Raw genomic sequence first — 15,051 nt, 5'->3', positions numbered from 1 at the left:
GTCAAAATATTTGGCATCATCTACTCTTTAAAGACTCAGCACATATTCATAATAACCTTACATCAAAATAGACAGAAGGAATGCACTAGAATGACCAAAAATGTCTCTTGTTTTCCAGGCTGTCACTAAAATATGTGTATGCTCCTTCAGCAGATTTCATTGAAAAACAAAACAAAACAAAAAGCCTGATCCTAAGCATCAGGGAGACAATCGTTCTTTTCCAGTCTGCAGTGCTGACTCTATATTATCTTCAACACCTATTTTCAAATCACTTAACCTTTCTGCCTTCTGTATATTTTAAAACTGGGACCTGTGAATGAAAGAACAGTGTGTGTCAGCTATTACCTAGAAACGTAGGAAAAAGAAATGAGGTAATGCTGAGAAAGGCTAGCTTTATCCATCACATGGACAAAGTGCCACCAAACAAGGGGTGCAAAATGTCTTCACGGACAGATGGTGCTTCTGAGAATGGAAAGATTACAAAACGAGGGGAGAAATGAACAGAAGAGAAGATGCCAGAAGTCCATAGAGGAAAGAGGAAAAATTGGCCATTATTTGATAGGGGAAAGTTGAAGACTAAAGCTAAGGCCTAAGATGTTACAAAGATGAAGAATCTATGAAAAACTGAAATACCAAAGGCACAGGAGAAACAGTAATTCTTATGAGTTACTAGAAAAGATAATTTGGCATATCAACTGTAAAGCAAGTGCCATTCATTCTAAAGTAGTGTTTCATGGAAACAATAATTGTTCATAATTCTGTTTAGCTTTAATTCCCACAGTGGGTTTAGACAGAGTACTGGAAGTAATACAGATTTAGAGTTTTATCAGGATAACTTTTTTCTTTTTTTTTTCTTTGACATGGATGATAGACTCTTGCTCTGTCACCCAGGCTGGAGTGCAGTGGCATGATCTCGGCTCATGGTAACCTCTGCCTCCTGGGTTCAAGCTATTTTCCTGCCTCAGCCTCCCGAGTAGCTGGGATTACAGGCATGAACCACCATGCCCAGCTAATTTTTTGTATTTTTAGTAGAGACGGGTCTTCACCATGTTGCAAGGCTGGTCTTGAACTCCTGACCTCAGGTGATCCACCGACCTTGGCCTCCCAAACTGCTGGGATTACAGGCATAAGCCGCTGCGCCCGGCCTGTTAGAATAACTTTCTAATCCTAAAAATGAACTGGAAACCAAGGATGAGGTAGGAAGGCCAAGACAGAGAAGAAGAGGAACATTCACTCTAGTTCCACAACTCAGTTAAAGAAGTGCTGTCTGCATTCCACCTGAGCCTTTCCAGATTGGGACTGCCTGAAAAGCAGGCATTTCCCAGTATGCAGCAGGGCCTCTGTATTAGTCCATTCTCGCACTGCTGTAAAGATACTAACAGAGGCTGGATAATTTATAAATAAAAGAGGTTTAATTGACTCACAGTTCTGCATGGCTGGGGAGGCCTCAGGAAACGTACAATCGTGGCAAAAGGGGAAGGGGAATCAGGCACTTTCTTCACAAAGTGGCAGGAGGGAGAGAGAGAATGAGGAAGTGCCACACTTTAAAACCATCAGGTCTCATGAGAACTTGTTCACTATTAGAAGAACAGCATAGGGGAAACTGCTCCCATGATCCACCTCCTACCATGTCCCTCCCTCAACATGTAGGGAGTACAATTCAAGATGAGATTTTGGTGGGGACAGAGCCAAACCATATCATTCCACCCCTAGCTCCTCACAAATCTCATGTCATTTTCACATTTTGAAACCAATCATGCCTTCCCAACAGTCCCCCAAAGTCTTTTTTTTTTTTTTTTTTTGAGATGGAGTCTTGCTCTGTCGCCCAGGCTGGAGTGCTGTGGCTGGATCTCAGCTCACTGCAAGCTCCGCCTCCCGGGTTCCCGCCATTCTCCTGCATCAGCCTCCCGAGTAGCTGGGACTAAAGGCGCCCGCCACCTCGCTCGGCTAGTTTTTTTTTGTATTTTTTAGTAGAGACGGGGTTTCACCGTGTTAGCCAGGATGGTCTCGATCTCCTGACCTCGTGATCTGCCCGTCTCGGCCTCCCAAAGTGCTGGGATTACAGGCTTGAGCCACCGCGCCCGGCCAGTCCCCCAAAGTCTTAACTCATCCCAGCATTCACTCAAAAGTCTAAGTCCAAAGTCTCATCTGAGACAAGGCAAGTCCCTTGTGCCTATGAGCCTGTAAAATCAAAAGCAAGTTAGTTACTTCCAAGATACAATGAGGTACAGGCGTTGGGTAAATGTTCCCATTCCAAATGGGATAAATTGGTCAAAAGAAAGGGGCCACAGGACCCACACAAATCCAAAACCCAGCCAGGCAGTCATTAAACCTTAAAGCTCCAAAATAACATCCTTTAACTCCATGTCTCACATCCAGGGAATGCTGATGTAAGGGGTGGCCTTCCAAGGCCATGGGCAGCTCCACTTCTGTGGCTCTGCAGGGTACAGCCCCTGAGGCTGCTTTCATGGGCTGACATTGAGTGCCTGTGTTTTTCCAGGCACACAGTGCAAGCTGTTGGTGGATCTACCATTCTTGGGTCTGGAGGACGGTGGCCCTCTTCTCACAGCTTCACTAGGCAGTGCTCCAGTGGGGACTCTGTGTGGGGTCTCCAAACCCACATTTCCCTTCTGCATTGCCCCAGCAGAGGTTCTCCATAAGGGCTCCACCACTGCAGCTGCAGCAGACTTTTGTGTGGACATCCAGGCATTTCCATACATTCTCTGAAATCGAGGCAGAGGTTCCCATACCTCAACTCTTGCCTCTATGTACCCACAGGCCCAACACCACATGGAAGTTGCCAAGGTTTGGGTCTTACACCCTCTGAAGCAACAGATTGAGCTGTACATGGGCCCCCTTTTAGCCACAGCTGGAACTGGAGCTGCTGGGATGCAGGGTGCCCTGTCCCAAGGCTGCACAGAGCAGAGCAGCCTTGGACCTGGCCCCTGAAACCATTTTATCCTCCTAGGCCTCTGCACCTGTGATGGGAGGTGCTGCTTTGAAGGTCTCTGACATGCCTTGGAGACATTTTCCCTATTTTCTTGGTGATTAACATTTGGCTCCTCGTTACTTATGCAAATTTATGCATCTGGCTTGAATTTCTCCCCAGAAAATGGGTTTTTCTTTTCTACCATATGGTCAGGCAACAAATTTTCCAAACTTTTATGCTCTGTTTCCCTTTTAAACATAAGTTCCAATTTCAAGTCATCTCTTTGTGAGCACATATCATTGTGCACTTTCAGGAAAAACCAGGTCACCTCTTGAATGCTTTGCTGCTTAGAAATTTCTTCTGCCAGATACCCTAAATCATCTCTCTCAAGTTCAAAGTTTCACACATCTTTAGTGCAGGGGCAAAACGCCGCCAGTCTCTTTGCTAAAGCATGGCAAGAGTGACCCTTACTCCAGTTCCCAGTAAGTTCCTTATCTCCATATGAGACCACCTCAGCCTGGACTTCATTGTCCATATCACTATCAGCATTTTGGTCAAAACCATTCAACAAGTCTCTAGGAAGTTCCAAACTTTCCTTCATCTTCGTGTCTTCTTCTGAGCCCTCCAAACTCTTTCAAACTCTGTCTGTTACCCAGTTCCAAAGTTACATCCACATTTTCAGGTTATCATTATAGCAGTGCCCCACTACCTTGGTACCAATTCTCTTTATTAGTCCTTTCTCACACTGCTATAAAGATTACCTGAGACTGGGTAATTTATAAATAAAAGATGTTCTGAATGGCTGGGGAAGCCTCAGGAAACTTACAATCATGGCAGAAGGGGAAGCAAGGCACTTTCTTCACACGGTGGCAGGAGGGAGAGAGCAAGGAAGTGTCACACTTTAAAACCATCAGCTCTCATGAGAACTCACTCACTATTATGAGAACAGCATGGGGGAAACTGCCCCCATGATCCAATTACCTCCCATTTGGTCCCTCCTTCAACATGTGGGGATTATAATTTGAGATGAGATTTGGGTGGGGACACAAAGCCAAACCATATCAGCCTCCCAGATAGAAAGCCGTGACCCAGCAATTCCAGATAAGTCTCCATAAAGGCCAACAGAAGAATGATCTTTCACAGCAAAAAACTCAGGGCACCTAAGGTTTATTTATTTATTACTCCTGAAAACAGCCTAGGGAAAAAAAGTAATCTTCACTACTACTCAGATTGGGGAAAAATTAAGAAATGGAGAAAAGTGGCACTATTTATTGAACATCTATTTGCTAAGCCCTATCCAATAGAATTTGCATGTGCTATTCCACATATCCCTCAAATTTTAGCAGAAAGTTCATTTTAATGAGCACTTACTCTATGCTAAGAACTTTACCAAGCATTTTGATAGTTTTTTAATTTAATCCTTAAAACACTCTGGAAATTGGTTATTATTCTCAGTATATTAATTAAGAAAATGAGGCTTTCAAAGAATAAATTGAAGGAAAGAAAAAAGAAAGGATAATTTCCCCATCATCATGTGATAAATAAGTAACCAACCAAGGGTTAAAATACAGGTTTGGCCTCTTATATTTATACTAAATTCATACACACAGAGAGAAAAAGTCTGATAATTATTTTTCCATTAAAATGTAACTATAAAATTATATAGTTTACTATTCATTGTAAATGCATAAGTATATGAGAAAATACAGTTGGAAAAAATGTAAACAAACCAAAAAGAGTAAATACTTTAAATAATAGATGACCAATTAAATTATAGTACAATAAAGTGCTATGTGGTTATTAAAAAGAATAAGCCAACTGTATACTTTGCTTTATCAAATAGTTATGAAGGAAACTTCTTTGCAGAACAATTCCAAGTAATAAGTATAAACAGAATGCAAGAATTTAAAAATCGTGGCCGGGCGCAGTGGCTCACGCCTGTAATCCCAGCACTTTGAGAGGCTGAGGTGGGTGGATCACGAGGTCAGGAGATCGAGACCATCCTGGCCAACACAGTGAAACCCCGTCTCTACTAAAAATACAAAAAATTAGCCAGGCGTGGTGGCGGGCACCTGTAGTCCCAGCTACTCGGGAGGCTGAGTCAGGAGAATGGCATGAATCCAGGAGGCGGAGCTTGCAGTGAACCGAGATTGCCAGACTGGGAAAGAGAGTGCTACTCCATCTCAAAAAAAAAACTAAAATAAAATAAAAATTAAAATTGTTTTGTAATCCCTAATGAAATAATGGACTCAGTCATTAATAATCATTGCATGCCAAAAACATCAAGTGAAATGTTGATGGCAGATGAGGCTGACACCACCCAAATCCTCTCCTAAATCTTAGTACCACTCAAAGTGAAACATGAGACTGGTGGGCCTCCTGAGATGATACAGCAGGAAGAGCAGAACAAGCACCCCCTATGAAGGAGTCTTGGCAATATACTGAAAGTGAATCTAATCAAGACTCAAATATAAGGGATAGAGGAACAAGTTGAACCACACCTGAAGGAAACAACCAGTCAAATCCAGAAGGTGAGCTGGGCGTGGTGGCTCACGCCTGTAATCCCAGCACTTTGGGAGGCTGAGGCAGGTGGATCACAAGGTCAAGAGATCAAGACCATCCTGGTCAACATGGTGAAACCCCATCTCTACTAAAAAAAAAAAATACAAAAATTAGCTGGGCGTGGTGGTGTGCACCTGTAGTTCAGGAGGCTGAGGCAGGAGAATCACTTGAACCCAGGAGGCAGAGGTTGTAGTGAGCAGAGATAATAACACCACTGCACTCTAGCCTGGTGACTGAGCAAGACTCCATCTCAAAAAAAACAAAAAACAAAAAACAATCCGCAAGGTGGGGCCTTCTACAGAACAGATAAGCCAGTTTCTCAATGAAATAAGTGTCTGTTTTTTAAAAATCTAATTTTTTATAATGTCTGATTACTAAAGATCAAGAAAGACCTAAGACACGCCATATGTGAACCTAATTTGACTCTTAAATAATGCAACGGCAAAGACATTTTGGAGGAAATCAGAGCAATTGGAAAATTTACTGGATATTGGATTATACTAAGATTACTGTTAATTTTCTGAGATGTGATAATGGCTTTGTAGTGTTTTTTTAAGTCCTTATAATATTAGAAATACATACAGAAGTATTTATGGGTGAAATTACATAATATCTAGGATTCATTTTAAAATACTTCCAAAAAAGGGGAGAGCTATAGATGGAACCAGATTGGCAAATGTATTTCTTATTATAGAAATTTTCTAACATACACAATAGAGGAGAAAATGATATAATGAATCTGCATGCACTTAACTTCAACATTTTGCCAATCTTGGTTCAAGCTATTCCTTCCACACATACTTTTTTCTTCTGGTGTATTTTAAAGTAAATCTCAAACGTCAGAGAACATATCATTTCAGTCATAAATATTTCCAGATGCTTCTCTAAGAACATTTTTTAAATATAACCACCAAGCCACTATCTCACCTGACAAAGTTAATAATTTTTAATATCATCTAATACATAGTAAGAATGTCAAAATATTGATATATGTGTTGAACTGGGTAATGGATACCTGGGGATCCATTATACGTTCTAGTTTTGTGTATGTCTGAACTTTTTCATAATGAAACATTTCTTTAAAGTGTAAGGCAACTTTGTATATACTGACAGAGAATAATCTTCTAGACATGTTGAATGAAAAAAAGGCACAGAATAGTATATATAGTATGTTACAATTTGTGTTTTAAAAGTTATATCTATGTATATATATAGTTATACAATATACTTGGAAGACACACATGGAATTAAAAACAGCAGTTGTCTCTCAGGAGGAGAACTGGAGCACCAGGGATAAAGAAAGACTTATTTAGCCTTTTGTACCTTTCGAATTTGGGACAGTCTATTAAGTATTTTAAAACATAAATCATTCATAAATTAAAGGAAAAAATATACAGCCACCTAGGCACATCGTATATCATCAAAACTAATCATTAAGTGTAAATGAGAGTATTCACTGCTTAAACTACTCTAATTTTGACCTATCAGATTTATCTTGCAAAAATTGCCCTGACAGTTCCAAAATCAGACATCTCCAGCCAGCTGTCTGTCCAATCCAATATTCTAATGCTCTAGATTTTAGAGCTACTGTGGTCTAAAGATTGGCATTTCAGCGTATTATTTCCTCCCCTTACCCACTACCTCATGTTTGGCTTATTCTGTTTAAAACTTTTTATAATTCTGTATTCCAAGGCTTTCTTCAGTAAAACTTCTAAGGAATTTCCTTCACTATCAGAACAACCAAGCCTCTTTCTGTTTCTCTTGTGGTTCAAACTGAAAGTAAGACCACCTTTCACACTGTCCCATGTCCAAATGAAGCTAGTCTTCCCATCCAGCTGCTACAGATCACTTTCTGTCCTTCCAACCTATCCTAGCTCCATGTCCTAACATATAGTACATACACTACCTGCTATCTGTCTTTAGGCGGACTTGTCTCTTTCCAACTTAAATTCTAAATACTTTAAACAGATGAGTGGTTAAACACAAGTATACAGTTGTCTCTTTACAACAATTTAGATTTAACTGAAGCAGAATATTGGAGGTTATAAAGCAAGAATATATATCATTTTAAAATATTTTTCTAAATTTCTCCTTTTCAATCCCAAATGGAAAAATGAAGCAATAGCGCATAACAGTAGAAGACCATGGAATGTTATTCTCTGTGTGAAATTTTAGAGCAACAATTATTTTTAGTAACATCTGGGCCAAATGTTCTTACAGGACTTAGTTTATTCTGAAATTGAATATCATACAATATCAGGATGAGGTATTTAAAATTCTGCAGTACTACTCTACAAACAACTTTGCAGTTTCAATGACTCTGCTTTTATCCATATCAACAAAGTTTTAGTAAGCACAGAGTATACAATATGAAGAAACAATAGTCTTTCCAGGGCAAAATAAAATAATTTTGTGACTGTAAAATGATGCAAAATCTATTTTTTTTCTTCCAACTTTTATTTTAGTTTTAGGGGTATATGTGCAGGTTTGGTATGTAAGTAAATTGCGTCTTATAGGCCAGGTGCTGTGGCTCATGCCTGTAATCACAGCACTTTGGGAGGCCAAGGCAGGAGGATCACTTGAGGCCAGGATTTAGAAACCAGCCTGGTCAACATGGCGAAACCCCGTCTCTACTAAAAATACAAAAATTAGCCAGGTGTTGGTGGCTCACACCTGTAGTCCTAGCTACTCAAGAGGCTGAGACAGGAGAATTGCTTGAACACGGGAAGCAGAGGTTGCAGTGGCCTGAGATTGTGGCACTGTGCTCCAGCCTGGGTGACATAATGAGACTGTCTCAAAAAAAAAAAAAATTGCATGTTACAGGGGTTTGGTGTATAGATTATTTTGTTACCCAGGTAATAACCATAGTAACCGAAAAGTATCAATCTTCACTCTCCTCCCACACTCCACCTTTAAGTAGACCCCAGTGTCTACTGTTCCCTTCTTTGTGTCCATGTGTATTTGTACTCCACGTTTAGCTTCCACCTACAAATGAGAACATCTGGTATTTGGTTTCCTGTTACTGTGTTAATTTGCTTAGGATAATGGCCTCCAGCTCCATCTATATTGCTGCAAAGAACATGATCTCATTCGTTTTAATGACTGTGTAGTATTCCATGTTGTGTATGTACCACATTTTATTTACCCAGTCCACTGTTGATAGGTTTTCAGGTTGATTCCATGTCTTTGCTATTGTGAACAGCGCTGCAATGAACATATGTTTGCATATGACTTGATGGTAGAACAATTTATGTTTCTTTGGTTATATACTCAGTGATGAGATGCTGTGTCAAAGGGTAGCTCTCTTTTAAGTTCTTTGAGAAATCTTCAAACTGCTTTCCATAGTGGCTGACCTAGTTTACATTCCCACCAGCAGTGTGTATAAGTGTTCACTTTTCTCCGCAACCTCACCAGCATCTATTATTTTTTACTTTTTTTTTTTTTTTGAGACCAAGTCTCACTCTGTGGCCCAGGCTGGAGTGCGGTGGCACGATCTCTGCTCACTGCAAGCTCCACCTCCTGGGTTCACGCCATTCTCCCGCCTCAGCCTTCCGAGTAGCTGGAACTAGGGGCGCCCACCACCACGCCCAGCTAATTTTGTTTCTGTATTTTTAGTAGAGATGGGGTTTCACCGTGTTAGCCAGGATGGTCTCAATCTCCTGACCTTGTGATCTATCTGCTTTGGCCTCCCAAAGTGCTGGGATTACAGGTGTGAGCCACCACACCCAGCCTTGACTTTTTCATAGTAGCCCTTCTAACTGGTGTGAGATGATATTTCATTGTGGTTTTGATTTACACATCTCTAATGATTAGTTTTGAGAATTTTTTTTCATATGCCTGTTGGCCACCTGTGTGTCATCTTTTGAGAAGTGTCTCTCCATGTCCTTTGCCCCTTCTTTTTCTTTTTTTTTTTTTTTTTTTTTTTTTTTGGAGAGATGGGCTTATACTATGTTGCCCAGGCTAGTCTAACTCCTGGTCTCAAAGCAATCCTTCTACCTTGGCCTCCCAAAGTGCTGGGATTATAGGCATGAGCCACTGCACCAGGCCTGAGGATATAATAAATATAATTGTAAATGTATGTGTACCCAACACCGAAACACCCAGATATAAAGGGAGAAATAGACTCTAATACAGTAATAGTTCAGGACTTAAACACTCTACTCTCAGCATTGGACAGATTCTCTAGACATAAATCCAACAAACAAACATTGGATTTAAACTGCACTGTATTTATTTATTTATGTATTTATTTATATTTTTGAGACAGAGTCCCACTCTGTCACCCAGGCTAGAATGCAGTGGCATGATCTCAGCTCACTGAAACCTCTGCCTCCTGAGTTCAAGCGATTCTTGTGCCTCAGCCCCACAAATACCTGGGATTACAGGCAAGCGTCACCACGCCCAGCTAATTTTTGTTTTGCTTTTAGCAGAGATGGGGTTTCACCATACTGGCCAGCCTGTTCTTGAACTCCTGGCCTCAAGTGATCCATCCGCCTCTGCCTCCCAAAGAGCTGGAATTACAGGTGTGAACCACCACACCCAGCCTCCTTTGCCCATTTTTTGATAGGGTTGTTTGTTTTTTGCTTTAAGTGCCTTATAGATTCCAGGTATTCGACCTTTGCTGGATACATAGACCTTTGCTGGATACATAGTTTGCAAACCTCCATTCTGGAGGTTGTCTGTTTACTCTGTTAATAGTTTCCTTTGCTGTGCAAACGTCATTTACTTTAATTAGGTCCCATTTGTCAATTTTTGGTTTATTGCAATTGTTTTTGGAATCTTTGTCATGACATCTTTGCCAGAGCCTGTGTCTAGAATTGTACTTTCTGTGTTCTGCTAGGGTTTTTATAGTTTCAGATTTTATATTTAAGTCCTTAATTCGGCCGGGCACGGTGACTCATTCTTATAATCCCAGCACTTTGGGAGGCCAAGGCAGGTGGATCACGAGGTCAGGAGTTCAAGACCAGCCTGGCCAAGGTGGTGAAACCCCCTCTCTACTAAAAATACAAAAATTAGCCAGGCGTGGTGGTGGGCGCTTGTAATCCCAGCTACTCGGGAGGCCGAAGAAGAGAACTGCTTGAACCCGGGAGGCGGAGCTTGCAGTGAGCCGAGATTATGCCACTGCACTCCAGCCTGGGTGACAGAGCAAGACTCTGTCTCAAAAAAAAAAAAAAAAAAAAGTCCTTAATTCATCTTGAGTTGATTTTTGTATATGGTGAAAGAAAGGGGTCGTGTTTCAGTCTTCTGCATATGACTAGCCAGTTATCCCAGCAGTGTTTATTGAATAGGGAATCCTTTCCCCAATGCTTATTTTTGTAGGCTTTGTTGAAGATCAGATGGTTGTAGGTTTGCGACTTTATTTCTGTGTTCTCTAACCTGTTCTGTTAGCCTCTATGTCTGTCTTTGTACCAATACTATGCTGTTTTGGTTACTGTAGCCTGTGGTATAGTTTGAAGATGAGCAGGGTAATGCCCCCAGCTTTGTTCTTTTTGCTTAGGATTGCTTTGTTTATTCTGGCTCTTTTGTTATTCCATATGAATTTTAGAATAGCTTTTTCTAGTTCTGTAAAAAATAGTGTTGGCACTTAAATAGGAATAGTGTTGAATCCGTAAATTGATTTGGGCAGTATGGCCATTTTAACAATATTGATTCTTCCTATCCATGAGCATGAAATGTTTTTCCATTCATTTGCTCTTTCATATTGGTGATTATTTTCCAGAAACTGAAATTTGAGGACAGTGCAACAATGCTCTTTGTGTCTTCCTTGGCAGTAAATAGCAAGGATCTGGATGAAGAGTGGAGTGGTCACTTCAGAAGGGCCAGGTATAGAACTGGAGAATACTTCATCTCCTGCTCCTGTCCATACAAAATATCCAGTCCCTGAGGCAGATTCTTGGACAAAGCAACAGTTTGGTGACTTGTTAGGCTGGATGTCCCAGAAGCAAGAAGGTTGTTTTTTAAGCCCTCACTTCCAAGTTCTAGTGGTCTCTTCTTCCTTGGTCCAATAGCTGCAAGAGCTGTGAGATTAGCATCTCTATGCTGCATCTGTTCAAGTTCCAAATGCTATAACTCATTGGCGTTCTGCTTTAATCTCAGCTGTTCTGGATCTTCTTCATTAGAACGACTCTTGGCTGCCCTAAGTAACATTTCTGTTTCTTCTAAATCCTTTCTCTGCTTCTCCAATTGATCCAGCTTTTCAAGAAATTTGAGGTGTGTGTGACCTGGTATCACTACACAGGATGTAATTTTCACTTGCCTTGTAAGTAGTCATCCGAGGCTGAGCAATTGCAGTCAGTTTTTCTAGAAGGCCTCATAATTGTTCCTGTGTTGCATGGGAGATCAAGTTCACAGCATCAGAGTTAAGTTCTGTAATGTCATGCTTTTTACCAATGTCTAAAATTATCTTTTGTAGAGCTCCAATAAAAAGAAATGGTTCATCTTTACATGACCAAATAAGTGTGCCAACCAATTCAGAGTTTATTGCTAAGATACAGGCATTTTCTTCATTAAGTTTGACCCCTGACATAGAAGTCACATCATTGATGTCATCTTCATCCCTGAAGTATGTTGTTCCATTCTCTTTTATTTTTTTGAGTAGGAGATGCTTGAAGCGACAGAATTTTATTTCCTGGCAGAGTAATTTGCTTTAGAATGGAAGCTGGAAGAAACTGACTGGTAGGTATTACAGTGTTCACTGGCATCGTCTTCTATCCAGATTTCTGAATGGTCAATGCTGAGGAATGTGAAAGTGTGGTCACCTGTTTTTCATTGCCTCCTGAAGGCTGCTGAACTACTAGTTGCTTGACTTTAACTGCCTATGGAATCCCAGCTGGTTGTGAAAGGACAGGGCCCAACTGGGCAAGTTTGATTTGAATTGGAGTGCCAATAACAGGCTTGTCAGATGCGGTCCCAGCAGAAGTAACAACAGGTTTCACAGATGGAAGACAAAATAGCTGCACCTGAAGATTCTTCAGAAGTTACTGCTGGAAGGGACAGTGTTACTGCTGTTCCAGGGACAACTGGCTTTTCAGGTTGCAATGAGACCATTGTCACTGTGTTTGGTACAGATGTCACAAGTGGTTTTGAAGTCTGAAGCAAAACAGACTACACAACTCTGTAGAAATTTATAGTCCAAACAGTAACAACAGGTTATGAGATAGGCCTTAGACTTACAAAGTCTAGACAGACTGGATTCTCAAATGACAAGTCACACATTTGGGGCAAGTTCATCATACCATCTATGAAACGTCCATAAATAAGTGAAGTATTAGTGCAGGATCTTGCGTATGGAAAGTGCTCAGCATTTAGCAGTGATGGGGTTCAGGATGTGCTACCCCAAAATACGGCACTTTGGCATTTGAGGAAGCAGTAGAAGCAGAAAAGTTACTCGCTGACTTTCTCTTGCCTTTCTCCCCTGAAGTAAGCCAAAAAACAATTCTTTGAACTTCCTGTGAAATAAGTCATTAAGGCTCTCATGGAGAGGTGCCCACCGTATATCTGGAGGAAAGGAATGTTCTTATCTCCAAAGGCACAGGGACACAGAGACAAATCTGAACACACAGGTCTAGCTAAGTCCCCCAGTTTATTACCATTAGATCACACCTCCTTTGTCCAATCATACTTTTCCACAACTGTCTACTCTTCATCAACCCTAAGCACAAAAATGTACAAATGTACCTGTTTCTTTGGGTCTTCATTTCTGAAGGCTTTTATGTCATGTAAACATATTAATTAAATGAATTTGGTGTATGATTTTCTCTGGTTAATCTGTCTTTTGTTATAGGTGCCTCAGCCATGAACTTAGCAATGGATGAGGAAAAGAAATCTTTCCTTCCCTACAACAGTTGCTGTTGTAGTATTGGTAGTATTATTGATAGTATTATCATTACTTGTGATACTTCCTCAAAAAACCGTTTAATTGGATGAAAAGGACATAAACCAAATCGGATAGGGTTAAGGGATAAGGGATCTAACTATGTCAACAAAATCTGATAATACTGGGTCTTGAATGATGAAATGTTCTTTCCAACTGAGGACACTGGATAGTCTTTTTCTTTTTTCTTTTTTTTTAATTTATTATTTGTTATTTTTTAAATTATACTTTAAGTTCTAGGGTACATGTGCACAACAGGCAGGTTTGTTACATATGTATACATGTGCCGTGTTAGTGTGCTGCACCCGTTAACTTGTTATTTACATTAGGTATATCTCCTCCCTCCCCCGACCCCATGACAGGTCCAGTGTATGATGTTCCCCACCCTGTGTCCAAGTGTTCTCATTGTTCAATTCCCACCTATGAGTGAGAACATGTGGTATTTGGTTTTCTGTCCTTGTGATAGTTTGCTCAGAATGATGGTTTCCATCTTCATCCATGTTGCTACAAAGGACATGAACTCATCCTTTTTTATGGCTGCATAGTATTCCATGGTGTATATGTGCCACATTTTCTTAAGACAGTGGATAGTCTTTTTCTCAATATACACAGAACTTGTTTTTTACCAAATCATCTTAAAATCTGCATTATAATTACATTTTCTAGTGTGGTTGCTGTGCAATAGAATTCCATGGCTTCTTTTCCATCCTCAAAACAAAGAATAAAAATATGCTAAAGGCAGGGTACAGTGGCTCACACCTGTAATCCCAGCACTTTGGGAAGCTAAGGCAGGAGGATTGCTTGAAGCCAGGAGTTCAAGACCAGTCTGGACAACAGAACAATACCCTGTCTACACAAAAATAAAACTTAAAAAATTAACTTGTCATGGTTGTAGTCCTGTCACTCTCCTGTAGTCTTGTCATCTTAGTTACCCAGAGGGCTGAGGCAGGAAAATCGCTTCAGGCCAAGAGCAAGACTGCAGTAAGTTATGATCACACCACTGCCCTCCAGCCTGGGTGACAGAACAAGACCCTGTCTCCCGATCGATAGATAGATAGATAGATAGATAGATAGATAGATAGATAGATAGATGCTGAAGACCTACAACACATCCAAGGTCCAAAGACAATAAATGAACCCAATTTTTATAAGGAAACTCTCCATCTAAAGTTTAGGGTATAAATTAGGTTTAAAAAATTGTCCTTAAAAAAAAATCGGCATTAATCAAAACAGATTGAAGTATAGAAGCCTAAATCCATGATCAGAAAAAATCCATCTATAACTTCCAGGGACCCCAAACAGTAATCTCAGATTTCACATTGAATCTGGCTAAGTCACTAGCACAGTAAACAGTAGCATCTGGCTCTCATGTGGGATGGTATATACAATGGGCTGATCCATAACTTTAGTCTACTTTGGACATTTAGATGGATGGGCTGAGAGCCCAGTGTGTTATAATAACCCTGAAAAACTTTTGGCTCTGGCTGTGAACGCATTAGCATTAACTTAAATTTGTTGCTTTGTTTACAAGAGATATTTGCTTGTGCTTTCTGCCTAAATGGAATTGGTTAAAGGCACCCAAGACCTCAAAGAGTGAAATTTACAATTGTACAATTAGTACAGCAGCTATTTACTTTACTGAACTTTGCTTTTTTTTTTTTTTTTTTTTTTTTTTTTTTTTTTTTTT

General features: G+C 40.3%; 1 protein-coding gene and 1 pseudogene across 21 annotated transcripts in view; both read right to left on the bottom strand.

Annotated features, from left to right (window-relative positions):
- The window catches only part of ANK2 (ankyrin 2), a 706,278-nt gene that overhangs the window by 556,345 nt on the left and 134,882 nt on the right, over positions 1-15,051 (bottom strand). The window lies entirely within an intron of this gene.
- LOC112625171 overlaps positions 11,297-15,051 on the bottom strand; it is a 9,055-nt pseudogene continuing 5,300 nt past the window's right edge.

This window comes from Theropithecus gelada, chromosome 5 (assembly GCF_003255815.1).
Source record: "Theropithecus gelada isolate Dixy chromosome 5, Tgel_1.0, whole genome shotgun sequence".
Taxonomy (NCBI): Eukaryota; Metazoa; Chordata; class Mammalia; order Primates; family Cercopithecidae; genus Theropithecus; species Theropithecus gelada.
This window is presented reverse-complemented; position numbering and strand designations above follow the sequence as displayed.